Below are 20940 nucleotides of genomic sequence, written 5' to 3'. Positions count from 1 at the left end.
TTACTTCTTGTGTGCATACTATATTTGACACCAATCTGGCTGCCTTTATCTACTAAAATAAGCAACATAGCCAACAGGCATTATAAAGCAGGAACTTTCATTTATCTTTTACAAGGATGCAGCTTATGTTTGACAGTGTTCTTGACTTATTGGTTGTTTAAGTAATAATGACAAACTTGAAGGAATTACACTGATGATATGATTTCTGAAACTCTGCCTGGTATATTTATTCTCAAATACCTAATGATGTGTCAGGGGTCACTTTCATTTAAAAATTATCATGCTAATAATATATCTAAGATGCAGCACATGAAAATTAAAACTGAAAAGTGTAATTTATTTAAAATATGGCTAATACACAGTTGTCAAAAGTATCAAAACCAGATAATATGTATATTTTAGCTAGTAGATAGGTGAGCAAGTATAGTTTCAGTTCAGTTCAGTTTGGTTCAGTCACTCATTCGTCTCTGACTCTTTGCGACCACATTAATCGCAGTACACCAGGCCTACCTGTCCATCACCAACTCCCAGAGTTCACTCAAACTCACATCCATCCAGTCAGTGATGCCATCCAGCCATCTCATCACTGACGTCCCCTTCTTCTCCTGACCCCAATCCCTCCAAGCATCAGTCTTTTTCAATGAGTCAACTCTTCATATATATATATATATATATAATAATTATAATCTTAAAATTATATAATTATATATTTAATAATTATAATATATTTGATATTATGATATATGTAGATTACAATATTATATAATTATATAATAATATTATAACATATAATATTATATTTATATATATTATATATGTACATATTTTATATGTACATATTGATATTTATATATTATATACAAATATATATTGAATATAATAATATATAATATATATTAGAATATATAATATAATATTTAATATATAAAATTATATATAATATAAAATATATGATAATATATTATATATATGATATATTATATACATAATAATATATGATATATAACATACATTTTAATTATATAATATGTAATATATCAGTTTAGTTCAGTCTCTCAGCCGTGTCCGACTCTTTGCGACCCCATGAATATCAGCACACCAGGCCTCTTTGTCCATCACCAACTCCCGGAGTTCACTCAGACTCACATCCATCGAGTCAGTGATGCCATCCAGCCATCTCATCCTCTGTCGTCCACTTCTCCTCCTGCCCCCAATCTTTCCCAGCATCAGAGTCTTTTCCAATGAGTCAACACTTCGCATGAGGTGGCCAAAGTACTGGAGTTACAGCTTTAACATCATTCCTTCCAAAGAAATCCCAAGGCTGATCTCCTTCAGAATGGACTGGTTGGATCTCCTTGCAGTCCAAGGGACTCTCAAGAGTCTTCTCCAACACCACAGTCCAAAAGCATCAATTCTTTGGAGTTCAGTCTTCTACAGAGTCCAACTCTCACATCCATACATGACCACAGGAAAAACCATAGCCTTGACTAGCCAGACCTTTGTTGGCAAAGTAATGTCTCTGCTTTTCAATATGCTATCTAGGTTGGTCATAACTTTTCTTCCAAGGAGTAAGCGTCTTTTAATTTCATGGCTGCAGTCACCGTCTGCAGTGATTTTGGAACCCCAAAAAATAAAGTCTGACACTTTTGAAATTGTTTCCCCATCTATTTCTCATGAAGTGATGGGACCAGATGCCATGATCTTTGTTTTCTGAAAGTTGAGCTTTAAGCCAACTTTTTCACTCTCCTCTTTTACTTTCATCAAGAGGCTTTTAGTTCCTCTTCACTTTCTGCCATAAGGCTAGAGTCATCTGCATGTCTGAGGTTACTGATATTTCTCCTGGCAATCTTGATTCCAGCTTGTGTTTCTTCCAGTCCAGCGTTTCTCATGATGTACTCTGCATAGAAGTTAAATAAGCAGGGTGACAATATATAACCTTGATGAACTCCTTTTCCTATTTGGAACCAGTCTGTTGTTCCATGTCCAGTTCTAACTGTTGCTTCCTGACCTGCATACAGAGTTCTCAAGAGGCAGGTCAGGTGGTCTGGTATTCCAATCTCTTTCAGAATTTCTCACAATTTATTGTGATCCACACAATCAAAGGCTTTGGCATAGTCAAAAAAGCAGAAATAGATGTTTCTCTGGAACTCTCTTGCTTTTTCCATGATCCAGCAGATGTTGGCAATTTGATCTCTGATTCCTCTGCCTTTTCTAAAACCAGCTTGAACATCAGGAGGTTTACAGTTCACATATTGCTGAAGCCTGGCTTGGAGAATTTTGAGCATTACTTTACTAGTGTGTGAGATGAGTGTAATTGTGTGGTAGTTTGAGCATTCTTTGGCATTGCCTTTCTTTGGGATTGGAATGAAAACTGACCTTTTCCAGTCCTGTGGCCACTGCTGAGTTTTCCAAATTTGCTGGCATATTGAGTGAGGCACTTTCTTTTTTTTTTTTTCTTTTTAAGGCTTCAAAATTTTTTTTTTTTTTTAGAATTTTATTTTACTTTTTTAAATTTTATTTCATTTTTAAACTTTACAATATTGTATTGGTTTTGCCAAATATCAAAATGAATCTGCCACAGGTATACCTGTGTTCCCCATTCTGAACCCTCCTCCCTCCTCCCTCCCCATACCATCTCTCTGGGTCGTCCCAGTGCACCAGGCCCAAGCATCCAGTATCGTGCATCAAACCTGGACTGGCGACTCGTTCCATATATGATATTATACGTATTTCAATGCCATTCTCCCAAATCATCCCACCCTCTCCCTCTCCCACAGAGTCCAAAAGACTGTTCTATACATCTGTGTCTCTTTTGCTGTCTCGTATACTGGGTTATTGTTACCATCTTTCTAAATTCCATATATATGCGTTAATATTGCTGTTTTTCTTCTGGCTTACTTCACTCTTTATAATAGGCTCCAGTTTCATCCACCTCATTAGAACTGATTCAAATATATTTTTTTAATGGCTGAGAAATACTCCATTGTGTATATGTACCACAGCTTTCTTATCCGTTCATCTATTGATGGACATCTAGGTTGCTTCCATGTCCTGGCTATTATAAACAGTGCTGCGATGAACATTGAGGTACATGTGTCTCTTTCAATTCTGGTTTCCTCAGTATGTATGCCCAGCAGTGGGATTGCTGGATCATAAGGCAGTTCTATTTCCAGTTTTTTAAGGAATCTCCACACTGTTCTCCATAGTGGCTGTACTAGTTTGCATTCCCACCAACAATGTAAGAGGGTTTCCTTTTCTCCACACCCTCTCCAGCATTTATTGCTTGTAGACTTTTGGATCGCAGTCATTCTGACTGGCGTGAAATGGTACCTCATAGTGGTTTCACAGCATCATCTTTCAGGATTTGAAATAGCTTAACTGGAGTTCCATCACCTCCACTAGCTTTGTTCGTAGTGATGCTTTCCAAGGCCCACTTGACTTCACATTCCAGGATGTCTGGCTCTAGGTCAGTGATCACACCATCATGATTATCTGGGACATGAAGATCTTTTTTGTACAGTTCTTCTGTGTATTCTTTCCACCTCTTTTTGATGTCTTCTGCTTCTGTTAGGTCCATACCTTTTCTGTCCTTTATTGAGCCCATCTTTGCATGAAATGTTCCCTTGGTATCTCTAATTTTCTTGAAGAGATCTCTAGTCTTTCCCATTCCATTGTTTTCCTCTATTTCTTTGCACTGATTGCTGAGGAAGGCTTTCTTATCTCTTCTTGCTATTCTTTGGAACTCTGCATTCAGATGCTTATATCTTTCCTTTGCTCCTTTGCTTGTCACTTATCTTCTTTTCACAGCTATTTGTAAGGCCTCCCCAGACAGCCATTTTGCTTTTTTGCATTTCTTTTCTATGGGGATGATCTTGATCCCTGTCTCCTGTACATTGTCACAAACCTCATTCCATAGTTCATCAGGCACTCTATCTATCAAATCTAGTCCCTTAAATCTATTTCTCACTTCCACTGTATAGTCATAAGGGATTTGATTTAGGTCATACCTGAATGGTCTAGTGGTTTTCCCTACTTTCTTCAATTGAAGTCTGAATTTGGCAATAAGGAGTTCATGGTCTGAGCCACAGTCAGCTCCTGGTCTTGTTTTTGCTGACTGTATACAGCTTCTCCATCTTTGGCTGCAAAGAATACAATCAGTCTGATTTCGGTGTTGACCATCTGGTGATGTCCATGTGTAGAGTCTTCTCTTTGTTGTTGGAATAGGGTGCTTGCTAGGACCAGTGCATTTTCTTGGCGAAACTCTGCTAGTCTTTGCCCTGCTTCATTCCGTATTCCAAGGCCAAATTTGCCTGTTACTCCAGATGTTTCTTGACTTCCTACTTTTGCATTGCAGTCCCCTATAATGAAAAGGACATCTTTTTTGGGTGTTAGTTCTAAAAGGTCTTGTAGGTCTTCATAGAACCGTTCAACTTCAGCTTCTTCAGTGTTACTGGTTGGGGTATAGACTTGGATTACTGTGGTATTGAATGGTTTGCCTTGGAAATGAACAGAGATCATTCTGTCTTTTTTGAGAATGCATCCAAGTACTGCATTATGGACTCTTTTGTTGACCATGATGGCTACTCCGTTTCCTCTGAGGGATTGTGTCCGCAGTAGTAGATATAATGTTCATCTGAGTTAAATTCACCCATTCCAGTCCATTTGAGTTTGCTGATTCCTAGAATGTCTACATTCACTCTTGCCATCTCTTTGTTTGACCACTTCCTATTTGCCTTGATTCATGGACCTGACATTCCCGGTTCCTATGAAATATTGCTCTTTACAGCATCAGACCTTGCTTCTATCACCAGTAACATCCACAGCTGGATATTGTTTTTGCTTTGGCTCCATCCCTTCACTCTTTCTGGAGTTATTTCTCCACTGATCTCCAGTAGCATATTGGGCATCTATTGACCTGGGGAGTTCCTCTTTCAGTATCCTATCATTTTGCCTTTTCATACTGTTCATGGGGTTCTCAAGGCAAGAATACTGAAGTGGTTTGCCATTCCCTTCTCCAGTGGACCACATTCTGTCAGATCTCTCCACCATGACCCACCCGTCCTGGGTTGCCCTACGGGCATGGCTTAGTTTCATTGAGTTAGACAAGGCTGTGGTCCTAGTGTGATTAAATTGACTATTTTTCTGTGAGTATGGTTTCAGTGTGTCTGCCCTTAGTGTGATCTAATTGTTTCCAACACAGACGAGACTTCAAACCTAAATTACCATAGCTTGGTTTTATCTACAAAAATCCATCCCATAATTGTGGGAGATTTTTTCCTCCTTTGCTGAAACTTTTCTTGTTGCTCTGATTGAGCTGGAGTAATAGAAAAAAGCTCAAATTTATGGTCAGAGTCAGAGCAGGCATAATTAATTGGCCCAGTGAGGGGATCCCATCTAGTAATATCACAGTAACCTGAATATGACTATAATTTTTTTTAAAAGTAAATTTTCTCAGGGCCAACCAGTTAGTCTTGTAGTAGAGAAATTTAACAAGGGAACCCAGAACTAGACACAGGTAATTGGCCACAAACCCAACAATTGAATTGATTTCTAAAACTAACATAGAATCAGGCCTATGATAGAAAAGCATTTGATTTATATGTAGAGGTCTAAAAAGTCAAGAAAACATAAATGATCATACAAATCAGGTCCAACAACTTGGGCAAGCTGTCTACCTCTGATGTAGTCATCTTCTCGTCCTGATATAGTGTAATTTCACCTGCTTTACCATCAATTTAAGGTGAGATTAGGTCAGCTCTCTTCTCTATAGACCAATCCACTATAGGGGCCGATCAGGGCACTCTGGCCAGTTGTCCACGTCAGGAAGAGATCAGGGACAAAAGTGTCACAATTGTGGTCACTGGGTCTGGTCCATTGGCAGGCAAGCTGGCCCCTGAGTACCAGGAGTGGTCAGGATGTCATTCTCTGTGAAGAAGAGTCTCTGCGAGAGTCACCATTTGTTGCAGGAAGGTGGACACTTCCATATATATATATATGTAAATATTATATACATATTTTCTGTCATATTGAGTGCATATATATAATTATATTATTAGAATATATATAAATATATATGTATAATATATATATAAAATATATTATATAGATATATACTATCTATATATAAATAACATATATAATTATATATAATATACAATCATTATATTTAATATATTTATTACTATATTATAAATATTATATATATAATATTATATATATAATATTAAATATACATATAAATCATATATTGTATATTATATATTATACAATATATATAAAAAACAATGTATTATACTATAATATATTATAATACACATATGAATTTTAAAATATTAATTTTATAAATTATAAATATGAATTTTTATAAACATTTTTAATTATACATATTATAATAATATATTATAATATGTTATTTTAATGTTATAAGATACATATTATTATATATTATATTATACATGAAATATAAGTAATATTATATATATTGTAATGTATAATATATATATTATACATATTATATATAATATGATATATATTACATTATATATACATAATATATATTAAACATTTTATAAATATTAATTTTATAAATTACATATATTAATAACTATATTATTAAGTTATAATTATATTATATATTTCATATTATATATTATATAATATGTATAATATATATCATATTATAATATTATATACATAATATTATGTATAAAATATATCATATATGTCTCATATATATATTTATACATATAATATATATAAAATATATTATAGGTAGATAATATATACAATATATATAATATAACAATATATAATATATAATATTTATAATTTTAAAAATATAAATATAATAAAAAATATATTTATATATAATATAAATTTGATATAATATATAATGTTAAATATATACTTAATATGCATTTAATATATATTTAATATAAAATATATAATATATAATAAGTATAGTAAAACATAATATATAGAATATATAATTGTATATATTATATTTTTATATATATTCTATATATTATATTTAATATATATTATATATGTGTGTATATCAGAAATATTATATTATATCATATATATTATATATATGTATATATATTTTATAAATATATTGCATATATTATATATATATGTATATTTTTATATATAATATATTGTACAAATAATATATATCTAATATAATATAATATATACTATATAATAGTATATAATACATAATATATAATATATATAATATACTATACTATATAGTATATTACATCTATATTATATAATATACATAATTATACATATATAATTATATATTATATTATATTATATTATTTAATTATATTATATTATAATTTACTTTATTATATATATTATATAATATATTATTTTATATTATATGTTAATATAATATATATATATTATATGTTATAATATATAAGGCAGTTCTATTTCCAGTTTTTTAAGGAATCTCCACACTGTTATCCATAGTGGCTGTACTAGTTTGCATTCCCACCAACAGTGTAAGAGGGTTCCCTTTTCTCCACACCCTCTCCAGCATTTATTATTTGTAGACTTTTGAATCGCAGCCATTCTGACTGGCGTGAAATGGTACCTCATAGTGGTTTTGATTTGCACCAGAAGGGAAAGGGACACGTGTACCCCAATGTTCATTGCAGCACTGTTTATAATAGCCAGGACATGGAAGCAACCTAGATGTCCATCAGCAGATGAACGGATAAGAAAGCTATGGTACATATACACAATGGAATATTACTCAGCCATTAAAAAGAAAACATTTGAATCAGTTCTAATGAGATGGATGAAACTGGAGCCTATTATACAGAGTGAAGTAAGCCAGAAGGAAAAACACCAATACAGTATAATAATGCATATATATGGAATTTAGAAAGATGGTAACAATAAGCCTGTGTATGAGACAGCAAAAGGGACACTGATGTATAGAAAAGTCTTTTGGACTCTGTGCGAGAGGGAGAGGGTGGGAGGATTTGGGAGAATGGCATTGAAACATGTAAAATATCATGTATGAAACGAGATGCCAGTCCAGGTTCAGTGCACCATACTGGATGCTTGGGGCTAGTGCACTGGGACGACCCAGAGGGATGGTATGGGGAGGGAGGAGGGTTCAGGGTGGGGAACACATGTATACCTGTGATGGATTCATTTTGATATTTGGCAAAACTAATACAATTATGTAAAGTTTAAAAATAAAAAAATTTAAAAAAAAATAAATAAATAAACACCATAGCAAGTTAGAGAAAAAAATATATATATATATATAATGTATATTATATATAACATTAACATATAGTATAGATTTATATATTATATATATTAAAGATTTAATTACATATAATTATATATTTATAATATATCATTATATAATATATAATGTATAATGATATATATTATATATATAATATTATTATATATGTATAATATAGTGCATATTGTATATTGAATAACTTATAAATTATATAATATTATTGTATAATATATATGATTAATATATGATTAAAATATAATGATTAATTATATTAAACATTATAATATGTATTATATAATTATGATTATATAATATATATGGTTAATGCATGATTATAATATCTATGATTAATATATGATTGTGTAATATATCATTATATAATTATATCATTGTATAATCATTATGATACTATAATATATCATTATATAATATATAATGATATATGTGTAGTATATCGGAGAAGGCAATGGCAACCCACTCCAGTACTCTTGCCTGGAAAATCCCATGGATGGAGGAGCCTGGTAGGCTGCAGTCCATGTGATCGCTACGAGTTGGACAGGACTGAGCGACTTCACTTTCACTTTTCACTTTCATGCATTGGAGAAGGAAGTGGCAACCCACTCCAGTGTTCTTGCCTGGAGAATCCCAGGGACTGGGGAACCTGGTGGGCTGCCATCTATGGGGTCGCACAGAGTCGGAGAGGACTAAAGTGACTTAGCTTCAGCAGCAGCAGTATAGTATATAATATATATTATATATATATATCATTATATATATTATAATTATGTATTTTATATATAATAATATATATAATATTACAATATAATATATATGATATATATCATATATATTATATAATATATAATATAATTATAATATAATATAACAATAATATATAATATATAGTCTATGTAATATATAATATATGTAATTTTTATATATCATGTAATGTAACTTTATATAATATATATTCTTATATTCATAATATATAATATTGTATATATAATATACTATATATGTGATAATAATATATATTATTATATGTATAATATGTATTATATTATAATGTATATGTATGTTATATGTACATATATATTATATGTAAATAATATATATTATGTATATTATATGTATAATTTTATAATATATATTGTATATAATAAATATTATATATAACTGATAATAAATTAGAATATATTATATAGTATATATGATTATATAATATTATATATTATATATGTTGTATATATTCATATATTATGTGTATAATCATATATCATATATCATGATCATGTATAATTTTATATATATCATATATCATATATATATCACATATCATATATATTTTATCACCTATCATATTTATGTATCATATAGTATAATCATATACATAATATATATTCTTTTTTATATATTATATAGAACATATAATATATATAATATATTATATAGGTTATATTATAATATATTATATATTATTTATATATTATATTATATTATATATAATTTTAATTATGTTATAATATATAATATTATATAATATTAATTATATTATATAATAATATCTAATATATTATATTTTAATATATTATATGTAGTATAATATTATTATGCATATTATTATATACAATATTATTATATTATATATAATACATTATATTTATATTATTTCATTATTCATTATTTCATTTTTTATTATTATTTTTCATTATTCAAAGCATTTATTTTTCTTAAAAATGGTTGTTCCTTTAATTCCCCAGTACTTGCAACTGTATGAACTAGACTGCTTTATATTTATTTCAGTTCAGTCTCTCAGTCATGTCCGAGTCTTTGCAACCCCATGGACTGCAGCACGCCAGGCTTTCCTGCCTATCACCAATTCCTGGAGCCTGCTCAAACTCATGTCCATTGTCAGTGATGCCATCCAACCACCTCATCTTCTGTGGTCCCCTTCTCCTCCTGCCTTCAGTCTTTCCCAGCTTCATGGTCTTTTCTAATATGTGGATTCTTCGCTTCTGGTGTCTAAAGTATGTTACAGGGAATTAATAGCTCCTGCTCCTTTAAAGTCTCAATTATGGGTTTTAACCCTTTCTTAACCTCAGGTTTCAGTGGGTACTGCTTCTTATGTGGAAATAAGTGTGGTTCTTTGAGCTTGACAGCTACAGGAATAGCATTTTGTGCTCGACCCACAGATTTTCCATCAGCCCATACTCTAGTATTTACATTTTATTCAATTAAAGGGAGAGAAAGGGAAGGCTCCATATTCATGATAACTGAGGCATGGACCTTGCTCAGTATATTCCTCCCCAAAAGGGGTGAGGGAGACTCTGGCACAATCAGAAACTCATGTGAAAATAGCACCAAATCCCAGTCACAACTGACAGAAACACTGAACTAATACATTTTGGCTCTTCCAGACAGTCCGGATATGGAAGTGGATAGGGAAGAAAGTTGACCAGGGGCTTCAGTAAGCATGGAGTAAGTTGCGCCAGTATCTACAAAGAAATCGATGGATTGGCCCCCCACAGTTATTAATACCTGGGGTTCCTCAGGTGTAATTAGAATGGGAGCTTGTGTGCGGACCTCCAGACACCTTCAGTCCAGATTGTCTTGAGAGTCCAACCCTTGAAACCTACACCTCTGGGGGCAGTCTCTCGTCCAGTGTGGTCCTTTGCAGACCTGACATGGAGCCAGGGGCAGCTTAGATGCCTGAGGGCAATCCCGCTTGAGATGTCCCTCCTTTCCACAGTAATAGCAAGCCTAACCCTTTTCACCTGGGTCCCTCTGGGCATTTTTCTCAGGCTGTTTAAGAATATTTTTCATAGCCATTGTGAAGGCTTCCACCTGTTCCTTTGTGTTTTTCTGCCTTTCTTTCTTTTCCTCATATTCCCTACCGTAATACACTGTCTGAAGCAGTTGTAACAGAGTATCTAAAGACTGATTTGATCCATACGCCCATTTTAATAGCTTACAGCAGATATCTGGAGCTGACTGAGTGAGAAATCTATCCTTTAAGATCACTTTTCCCTCTTCAATTTTAGGATCAATCTAAAGGGCTGTGAAGGGCTTCTCTCAGTCTATCTAGAAATTTACCAGGAGCTTCCTTCTCCTCCTGTTCTGTGTCTGCCAATTTGCCATAGTTTAAAGGCTTAGCACGCTCCTGCCTGAGTCCTTCAAGAATACATCTGACAAAATGACTATGATCCCATCTTCCTTTAGCTGTGTTATAGTCCCAGTCTAGTTCTGTAGTTGGGGCTGCCTGATTCTCAGTGGGGAGGGCAGTTATCTCATCCTCTCTCTTCCCTTCTGATTCATTACCAAACCATTCATCTCCATACACAACCGCTTTTCCCAAAACTCGAGTCTTTGTGTTAGGACTCAGCATTTGTCCCAAGATATACATCGCATCCTTCCAAGTAAGGTCATAAAGCAGAGTAACACCTTTAAAAGCTCAAATATATTTTTCTGGGTCTTCTAAATAGTCTCCCAGATCCTCCTCGATTTTTTGTATTTCTTGATAAGAAAAGGGCTTATTAACTCTCATAGACTGATTATTTCTCCCAGTGGGTGCTTCATGAAGAGGCAACAGCTTGTGTGGCTGTTCCTCAGTCTCTCTGGCTGCTTTGTGCATATGATCCCAGGGATAGATTGGAGAAATCTGCTTTTCTTTATCTCTTTGTCTCCTGCACTCCATCTCCTCTAGCAAAGTAGGGGGACAGGAGGGAGCTGAAGGTGTCACACCCAAATCTATACCCTTAGGACATAAGTCTGACATATTTCGCAGAGAGAAAAAGGGCAACACATATACTACTATAAAACTGAGATGTTCCTTCCAAGCATCACCACACCAGTGTAAGAGCCTCCTAAGTGTCACCACACCAGTATAATAGTCTCCTCTGGTCCACTAAGAGCCAGCATTACCAAAGGAAAAAAAAAAATCCATTGTAGTTCCAATCTGAGTAGCCTTTAACCTTAGAGATGCTCTTGGAGCTAGAGCTCCATCTAGCTTCCAAACTTCCCATGTCTAGCAAGGCTAGGCACTTCCTGACTACCAATCCAAGTCTGGGACCTAAGTCATAGTACACAGTAACAGCATAGATCACAAGTCCCTTGAAAGTCTATGATCTGACAGATTGGGTTAGTACTTCTAATTCCTGAGGAGTTATGAAATGGTTAAAGAGACCAAAAAGTTTGACAGAGAAAGGAGTGTTCAGTCCACATGCTTTGCCCATTTCTGGTCGGTCCCCAAAGGAGACATTGGGTGCCTCTTGGCATTGGCAGGTCGGTATAAACTCCCAACAGGTTTCTGCCATAAGCCCTATGAGGTTGCTGTGGAACCACAGAGCAGGGCTCCCCACTTGCTTCGTAGAGGGCATCTCATTCATTCACACAAGCACACCATAGAGTTAGTAAAGTACAGCAGAAAACATGTTCGCTAGGACAACAAAGAACAAGAGCTCCAAGCATCCTTACCTTGCCCTGAAGAATCCCAGACAAGCCCCCAAGATGAAAGGTTGTTGCTGGACCACGGAAAATAGACCGGGATTCTTGGCTTCCAGAGGAGAAGAATTCAATCTGGGGCCAGAGACAAGGCTTGATCACTCAGAGCTTTGTGTAATAAAGTTTTATTAAGGTATAAAGGAGATAGAGAAAGCTTTTGACATAGGCATCAGAAAGGGGTAGAAAGAGTACCCCCTTGCTAGTGTTAGCCATGGTGTTATATACTCTCTAATTAGTTATTACAGTGAGTCAAAAGAATGTCTGGAAGTTGTAAAGACCTCACTATACTTACTCCCATAATTTACACCTTAACAGGATTAGCCAGAAGGTTTTTTCCAGAGACTGTCTTCAAACAGGATACATTATTGTTATATAATCCTAAGGAATGTAGCGGGACAAAAAAAGTTTGTCCTTTCTTCCTCCTTGAGAATTCCAGACCCCTCTCTCCTTGGGGATCCCTAGACTTCTTATCAACCTGCCTAGGAAATGACTCTCTCATAATAAGCCTTCATTTTGATGTTGTCATTGACTTTTTACTTTTTTCCATAGCTATCTGTTTCCTTCAAAATAGGAGTTTTGTAATTCTTTATCCAAATTTCTCTAGTGTTTTCAGTAGGAACAATGGCTTGCTGTAACCCTGTATGTCACAAACAGAAATGAAAGTTACTTCTTTGTTTAAAAGTTCCTAATTATATTCAAGTTGATTTTACTTCATAAAATATTGTTTTTATATACTTTATAATCCCTTCTGTCAATAATCTTATTCATTTATTATGAATAATATATATATATATTTATTATATATATATATATATATATATATATAATATATTTATTAATATATCTCCTCTATAAACTGCCAGTGAATTTATCTCTTTATCCCTTTACCCCTTTGTAGTGTAGCACTTTAAAATTTAAATATCTACAGTAATCTTTATTTAATGATAATGAAGTCTATAATAGGTACTTTCATATTATTTCATTATGTAAACATTTACAAAATTTTCAGAGTAGTAGCACGTTATATTCCCAAGTAGAGAAAACTGGATTTCAGAGTAATTAAATCATCAACCCAATGACATAGCTATTAAACGTCAGAGCTTGTTCCTCTATATCATTAGATGTCATTCCAATTCTGTGCATATTTTTCTTCTGCTGAGAGAACATTTTACACCAGAGGCCAGAGTGCATTCATATAATCATTTTAACTTTGTTGTTCATTGCTCTAGAATCAAGCATTTTTCTTCATCACTAAGAAGAGGGGAAAAAAAAAATCTTGTTACTTTTCTATCCCAGAAGAGAATTAGTGTTTTTTGTCCCTGAGATATCCCTAAAGATTTCAAGAGCCAGAGAATCTGGTATAAGAGTCCAAATGCTTAATACTCATATCATATTTTGACTGAGTGTACAGTTCATTTTCACAGGTAATATGAAAGGATTTTCATTGATTACAAAATATTTTAGAAGCGATAACCTTGAACCTCATACTAGATTCTATGCCTTAATATTTAACTCTTAGATAAATTTTTCTAGTTAATTCAGAATTGAATTAAGCATTGAGTGAGGAAATTTATGAGAACATAGTAGGGGAAATAAGAAAGACTCCCTAAATTGTTTTAGTTTCCTAGATGGAAGAAAGCAGTCAGAATAAGGGTATAAGTAAATGGTTATACTTAAACTTTAGGAAAATTATTAAATGGAAAGAAAATTATTTATTAACCAGCCATTGAGTATACATCATTTGAAGATCATTATTTTTTCTCATGAAGGGATATAAATTAATTTTAAATTTATTTCACTAGTTAGCTGATTGACCTAGAAGCTACAGCAATATTTTTCTTTCATTTTATTTTCATAGTCTACTTAAGCTTGACTAAAAAAAAAAAAAGATTCAAGCACATGACAGCAAAAGAGACACTCATGTATAGATCAGTCTTATGGACTCTGTGGGAGTGGGGAGATTTGGGAGAATGGCATTGAAACATGTATGAAATGAGTCGCCAGTCCAGGTTCGATGCACGATACTGGATGCTTGGGGCTGGTGCACTGGCACGACCCAGAGGGAGGGTATGGGGAGGGGGGAGGAGGGAGGAGGGTTCAGGATGGGAAACACATGTATACCTGTGGTGGATTCATTTCGATGTTTGGCAAAACTAATACAATATTTTAAAGTTTAAAAATAAAATTAAATTAAAAAAAAAAAGAAATCACTTTGGAGAAATTAAAATAAAAAAAAAGAATGTTAATGTATTTCTAGGGCATAGAAATTCCAGAATTGTGGCATGTTACAATTAGATTGCGATATGTTGATGGTAATAGCATGGGGTCTGACAACAGAGAAATTTGTATTTCAGCCTTGGTGCCTCTAGCAATTCAGTGTGTGAACTTACTCAGTTCATAGGTCTAGCTGTTCTTCAATTGTCTAATCTATAAGAGAATTCTCATTTATTTGGTTGCAGGTTGCTATGTAGATTGCACAGAATATTGTATGTACCATTTCTAACCTCTTGTAGCCATCTTATGATTTGTGGTAGCTGTTAACACAGCTTTGTTTTTCTCCAACTCAGTGTTTATAATATTATTCATATCATGAGTGTCTATTATTGTGTGTTTTCCACCTGTTTGTGAGTTGAAGAACTCATTTGATTTAGCTTTTCAGAATGATGATACTTTGTCCAAAACGGGGGACCCATCTTCCTAGACTCTTTCTCTCAAAGTGGAATCAAGCTAGATGCAAAAACAATTAGTTCTAATCTCCTTAATTAGTGGACAGAATCGCCTGTTTGAAGAGCACCCTGGATGAAGTAAATGACCCCATACTTTTTGTCTGTGTGTACTAAGTCATGTCTGACTCCTTGCCACTCCATGGACTGATCCACTAGGCTCCTCTGTCCATGGAATTTTCCAGGCAAGAGTAATGCGTTGGACTGCCATTCCCCTCCCCAGGGTTTCTTCATGATCCAAGGATCAAACCCACATCTCCTGCATTGGCAGATGGATTCTTTACCACTGGTACCACCTGGGAAACACTTTTTGTCTATCATTCCTCATTTCTCTACATTGAAATAGGTAATTGCACTAATGACTCATGACTAAGAATAGCATATACCTTCATTCATAATCCACCTTTTGTTCCTATGGCTGATTCATGTTGAAGTTTGACAGAAAACAACAAAATTCTGCAAAGCAAATATCCTTCAATTAAAGAATAATTTTTTTAAGAAAAGAAATGGAGTCCAAAAAGATAGATCGGAGATATAAAAGTGTATGAGCAAGTTGTAAAGGAAAATATTATCAGGATATTTAAGTAAACATACTATTATTTTATTGATATGCCCCACATCAGAATGCAATAGAAGAGAATTTTGAAGATGGTTGATAGTGTTAAATATTGGAATTCAGTTAGTTTAATTTCATGAGAATGACATTTTAATTTATATTGAGTGTCACGTAACACATAAGCTTAACTAAAAGAAGAGCTACTTAGATTTTGGTTTGGAGTCCATTCATTATCCAATGCTTTGACAAAAATTTGATTTCCTAACTCCTATTTATTTATAACTGCCCCTTCAAGTTAAGAAAAATTTGAAACAAATTATAGTCATATTTAATATGTATGCATCCTTCACATATAATTAATACTTTAATAAAACATTTTAATGCATCTCATAAATAAGAACTCTGTTGTCATAACATGTTCATGTAATTAAACAAAATATGTACCAAAATTTTGATCAATTTTATTCTCTCATTTGAAGGATTAAGTTGCTTTTGCTAAATTACATTAGGGGCTAACTCTGAGATTGTATATGTTCTTTCAAGAGTAATATGTGAGTTCTTTGAATTAATAAAAAGATAAACATTTGATTTAATTATATGTTATATTTATACCATATATATTTATCTAAGAATTAAGATTTTCCTTTTTGATTTGGCAACTCCATTATTGAAAAATTATTTATTCTGTGTATTAAGCAAAATTTCTGAATGTTGAGATTAAAGCCAATTTTTTCACTCTCCACTTTCACTCTCATCAAGAGGCTTTTGAATTCCTCTTCACTTTCTGCCATAAGGGTGGTGTCATCTGCATATCTGATGCTACTGATATTTCTCCTGGCTATCTTGATTCCAGCTTGTGCTTCCTCCAGCTCAGCGTTTCTCATGATTTACTCTGCATATAAGTTAAATAAACAGGGTGACAATATACAGCCTTGACATACTCCTTTTCCTATCTGGAAACAGTCTGTTTTTCCATGTCCAGTTCTAACTGTTGCTTCCTGATCAGCATACAGGTTTCTCAAGAGGCAGGTCAGGTGGTCTGGTATTCCCATCTCTTTCAGAATTTTCCACAGTTTATTGTGATCCACATAGTCAAAGGCTTTGGCATAGTCAATAAAGAAGAAATAGATGTTTTTCTGGAACGCTCTTGCTTTTTCCATGATCCAGCAGATGTTGGCAATTTGATCTCTGATTCCTCTGCCTTTTCTAAAACCAGCTTGAACATCAGGAAGTTCATGGTTCACATATTGCTGAAGCCTGGCTTGGAGAATTTTGAGCATTACTTTACTAGCGTGTGAGATGAGTCCCATCACTTCATGGGAAATAGATGGGGAAACAGTGGAAACAGTGTCAGACTTTATTTTTTAGGCTCCAAAATCACTGCAAATGGTGACTGCAGCCATGAAATTAAAAGACGCTTACTCATTGGAAGGAAAGTTATGACCAACCTAGATAGCATATTGAAAAGCAGAGACATTACTTTGTTCATCTAGTCAAGGCTATGGTGTTTCCTGTGATCATGTATGGATGTGAGAGTTGGACTGTGAAGAAGGCTGAGTGCTGAAGAATTGACGCCTTTGAACTGTGGTGTTGGAGAAGACTCCTGAGAGTCCCTTGGACTGCAAGGAGATACAACCAGTCCATTCTGAAGGAGATCAGCCCTGGGATTTCTTTGGAAGGAATGATGCTAAAGCTGAAACTCCAGTACTTTGGCCACCTCATGCGAAGAGTTGACTCATTGGAAAAGACTCTGATGCTGGGAGGGATTGGGGACAGGAGGAAAAGGGGACGACAGAGGATGAGATGGCTGGATGGTATCACTGACCCGATGGACGTGAGTCTGGGTGAACTCTGGGAGTTGGTGATGGACAGGGAGGCCTGGCGTGCTGCGATTCATGGGGTCGCAAAGAGTCGGACATGACTGAGCGACTGAACTGAACTGAATAAAAATGTTCACGTGAATGGAGGAACTTCATGGGAAAATGAAGACATGAGACTCTGTTTTCCTTATAAAAGTGATTTTAAGCTGATTTGCTCATTCTCTATTTGATGTATGCTTGTCTCATTATAACAAAGATATAGTGCATTTCATGTTAGTAATGTAAGCTATTGGTAGGTCACTGAATTCAGCTCAGTCCCACCCACAGCAAATTTTTCACTCTTTTAAATAAATGTTGATCTATATAGCACACTGAAGAAAAACAAGAGTCACAATACTGAAATCTTGGTCCTAAATACAGTAAATGATATATCTAATACTTTCAATGCTGGAGACTTTAGGTACAGAATACTGATGACCTTTTAACATTTTGCTTGTTTGTTATGCACTTTGCTTTATTCATACTCCACTGAATAAGCAACAGTCTGACAGCATAGGGAAATAGAGCCATAATAAAACACTACATTATGGTTTACATAGTCATGTGCTTCTTCTAGCAATACCTCTTCTAAAGAGTTTCATTATATGTAATCAGGAGATATTTACAGTCAGTGCTGTTTATATCCAAGGGTTCTACTTCCCTGGATTCAATCAACTGTAGATCCAAAGTATTGTGAAAATAATAATTTGCAGTTCAAAAAGTAAACAAATTTTCAGCACATCAACAACGATTTTAAAAGCATTTAAATTGTATTTACAACCTTTTAGACAACATTCACATTATATACCGCCCCCCACCTAGGGATGACTGTATCTTATAGTAATTATAGAAAATTCAGGTGCTGTAATGCCCAAGTGGTTAAGGTATTGAACTTAAGGTCCAATGGATTTATATCCTTGTGGGTTCAAACCTCACTTCTGATACAAGTGGGTCTGCTTGGGCTTCCCTGGCGACTCAGATTATAAAGAAGCTGCCTGCAATGCAGGAAATCCAGGTTCAACCACTGGGTCTGGGTCGGGTTCCCTGAAGGAATGGCTACTATGCACTCCAGTCTTCTTACCTAGACAGAGGAGCCTGGCAGGCTGCAGTCCATGGGGTTGCAAAGAGTTGGACATGACTAAGTGATATCACAATAATAATAATAATTTCATTTCCTAGTAACCTGGGGACATGATAAAGTTAAGTAATTTTCACATTGTTTTTTAACATATAAATTCAATACTATCTTTTGATGTAAATGTATTTGTTCATATTTTACAAATTGTAAATTTCAGGCATGCTGTAGAAAATCTGGGATTAGCACTCAGATTTGCATTTTCTACTATAATAATATTGGGATTAAAAACTCCTATATTCATTTGTCTTTGTGGGGAATTTTAAGATGACATCCTATGAAAGTGAGCAGTCATAAAGTTAACAGAAAATAAATTGGAAGTTAAACCATGTAAACTGGCAGTATTTTTAACATGAAAATTTAACCAACAGCAATTAATTTATTTTTACAGAGTAATGCATCCACTTGGACTCAACTTTTAATCATTGGACTGTTCCCTCACTGAAAAGGATTTCTAAGAAACAGACATGAAGATGTAATTGGTGGACTCTATTTTTGCCACATATTGCTTTCGGAACTTAAAACTGAGATGTCAGGATCACCATCAGATTTAGATTTATACAGGAATCAGATAAAAAATAGGATTGAGGTCACCATGTTTATACTGATGGGCTTTACAGATCATTTTGAGGTGCAAATATTTCTATTTTTACTATTTCTAGCAATCTATCTTTTTACAGTGATAGGAAATTTGGGGTTAGTTTTCTTGGTCATTATGTATTCCTAGCTCCACAACCCCATGTACTATTTTCTGACAGCATTATCATTCTTAGATGCCCGCTATTCTTCCATTATAATCCCCAAAATGATGATCAATTTCCTATACAAGAATAAAACCATTTCCTTTCTTGTATATGCCACACAGATGTTTCTCTTTCTTACTTGTGGGACCACAGAATGCTTCATCTTGGCCACAATGGCCTATAATCACTATGTAGCCATCTACAACCCTCTCCTGTATTTAGTTAAAATGTCACCCAGAGTCTATGTGCCACTTATAATTTCCTGCTATGTTGTTGGTATCTTGCATGCTACTTTACACACAGTGGCTACTGTTACCCTATCTTTCTGTGCATCCAATGAAATTAGACATGTCTTCTGTAATATCCCTCCCCTCCTAGCTATTTCTTGCTCTGATACAAACATGAACCAGCTTCTAGTTTTCTATTTGTCAGGCTCTATTGAGATATCCACCATATTGATTGCTCTGATCTCCTATGGTTTCATTCTGTTGGCCATTCTGAGGATGCATTCTGCTGAAGGGAGAAGAAAAGTATTTTCTACATGTGGCTCTCACCTAACAGGAGTGTCCATTTTTCATGGTACAATTCTCTTCATGTACGTGTGACCCAGTTCCAGCTATGCCTTGGATCATGACATGATCATGTCCATATTTTACACCATCATAATTCCCATGCTGAATACCATCATCTATAGTTTGAGGAACAAAGATGTCAAAGAGGTGATGAAGAAGGAGTTTGGGAAAAATTGGTTTATCAACAAAGTGTATTTTTCACAGTAAATATTAAATTGAAATAAATTCAGACTGATGTTTATTGTTTTCAAATCTAAAAGTCTTAATTAAAATATTTCCTTTTAGTTTATTAGTGTCTACCTATTATTCCTAGATACTTAAAATAAAGATTATAGTTAAACCACCACATATGCAGTGTTTGCACATGCAGAAAACTGTGGAATCTATGTGTATCTATCTCCACATCACATGGGTGTATAATATATATTTCATTATCAGCTTCCCTCATAGCTCAGTTAGTAGAGAATCTGCCTGCAATGCAGGAGACCCAGTTTTGATTCCTAGGTCGGGAAGATCCCGTGGAGAAGGAAATGGCAATCCACTCCAGTATTCTTGCCTAGAAAATCCTGTG

General features: G+C 34.1%; 1 pseudogene; it reads left to right on the top strand.

The window, feature by feature from the left end:
- Positions 1 to 19583: 19583 nt before the first annotated feature.
- Positions 19584 to 20576, top strand: LOC106700564 (olfactory receptor 5T1-like; annotated as a pseudogene).
- The last annotated feature ends 364 nt before the right edge of the window (positions 20577 to 20940 follow it).

Source organism: Bos mutus, chromosome 26 (assembly GCF_027580195.1).
Source record: "Bos mutus isolate GX-2022 chromosome 26, NWIPB_WYAK_1.1, whole genome shotgun sequence".
NCBI classification, from domain to species: domain Eukaryota; kingdom Metazoa; phylum Chordata; class Mammalia; order Artiodactyla; family Bovidae; genus Bos; species Bos mutus.
Note: the sequence above shows the minus strand (reverse complement) of the source record. Positions and strands in the feature narration are given on the sequence as shown.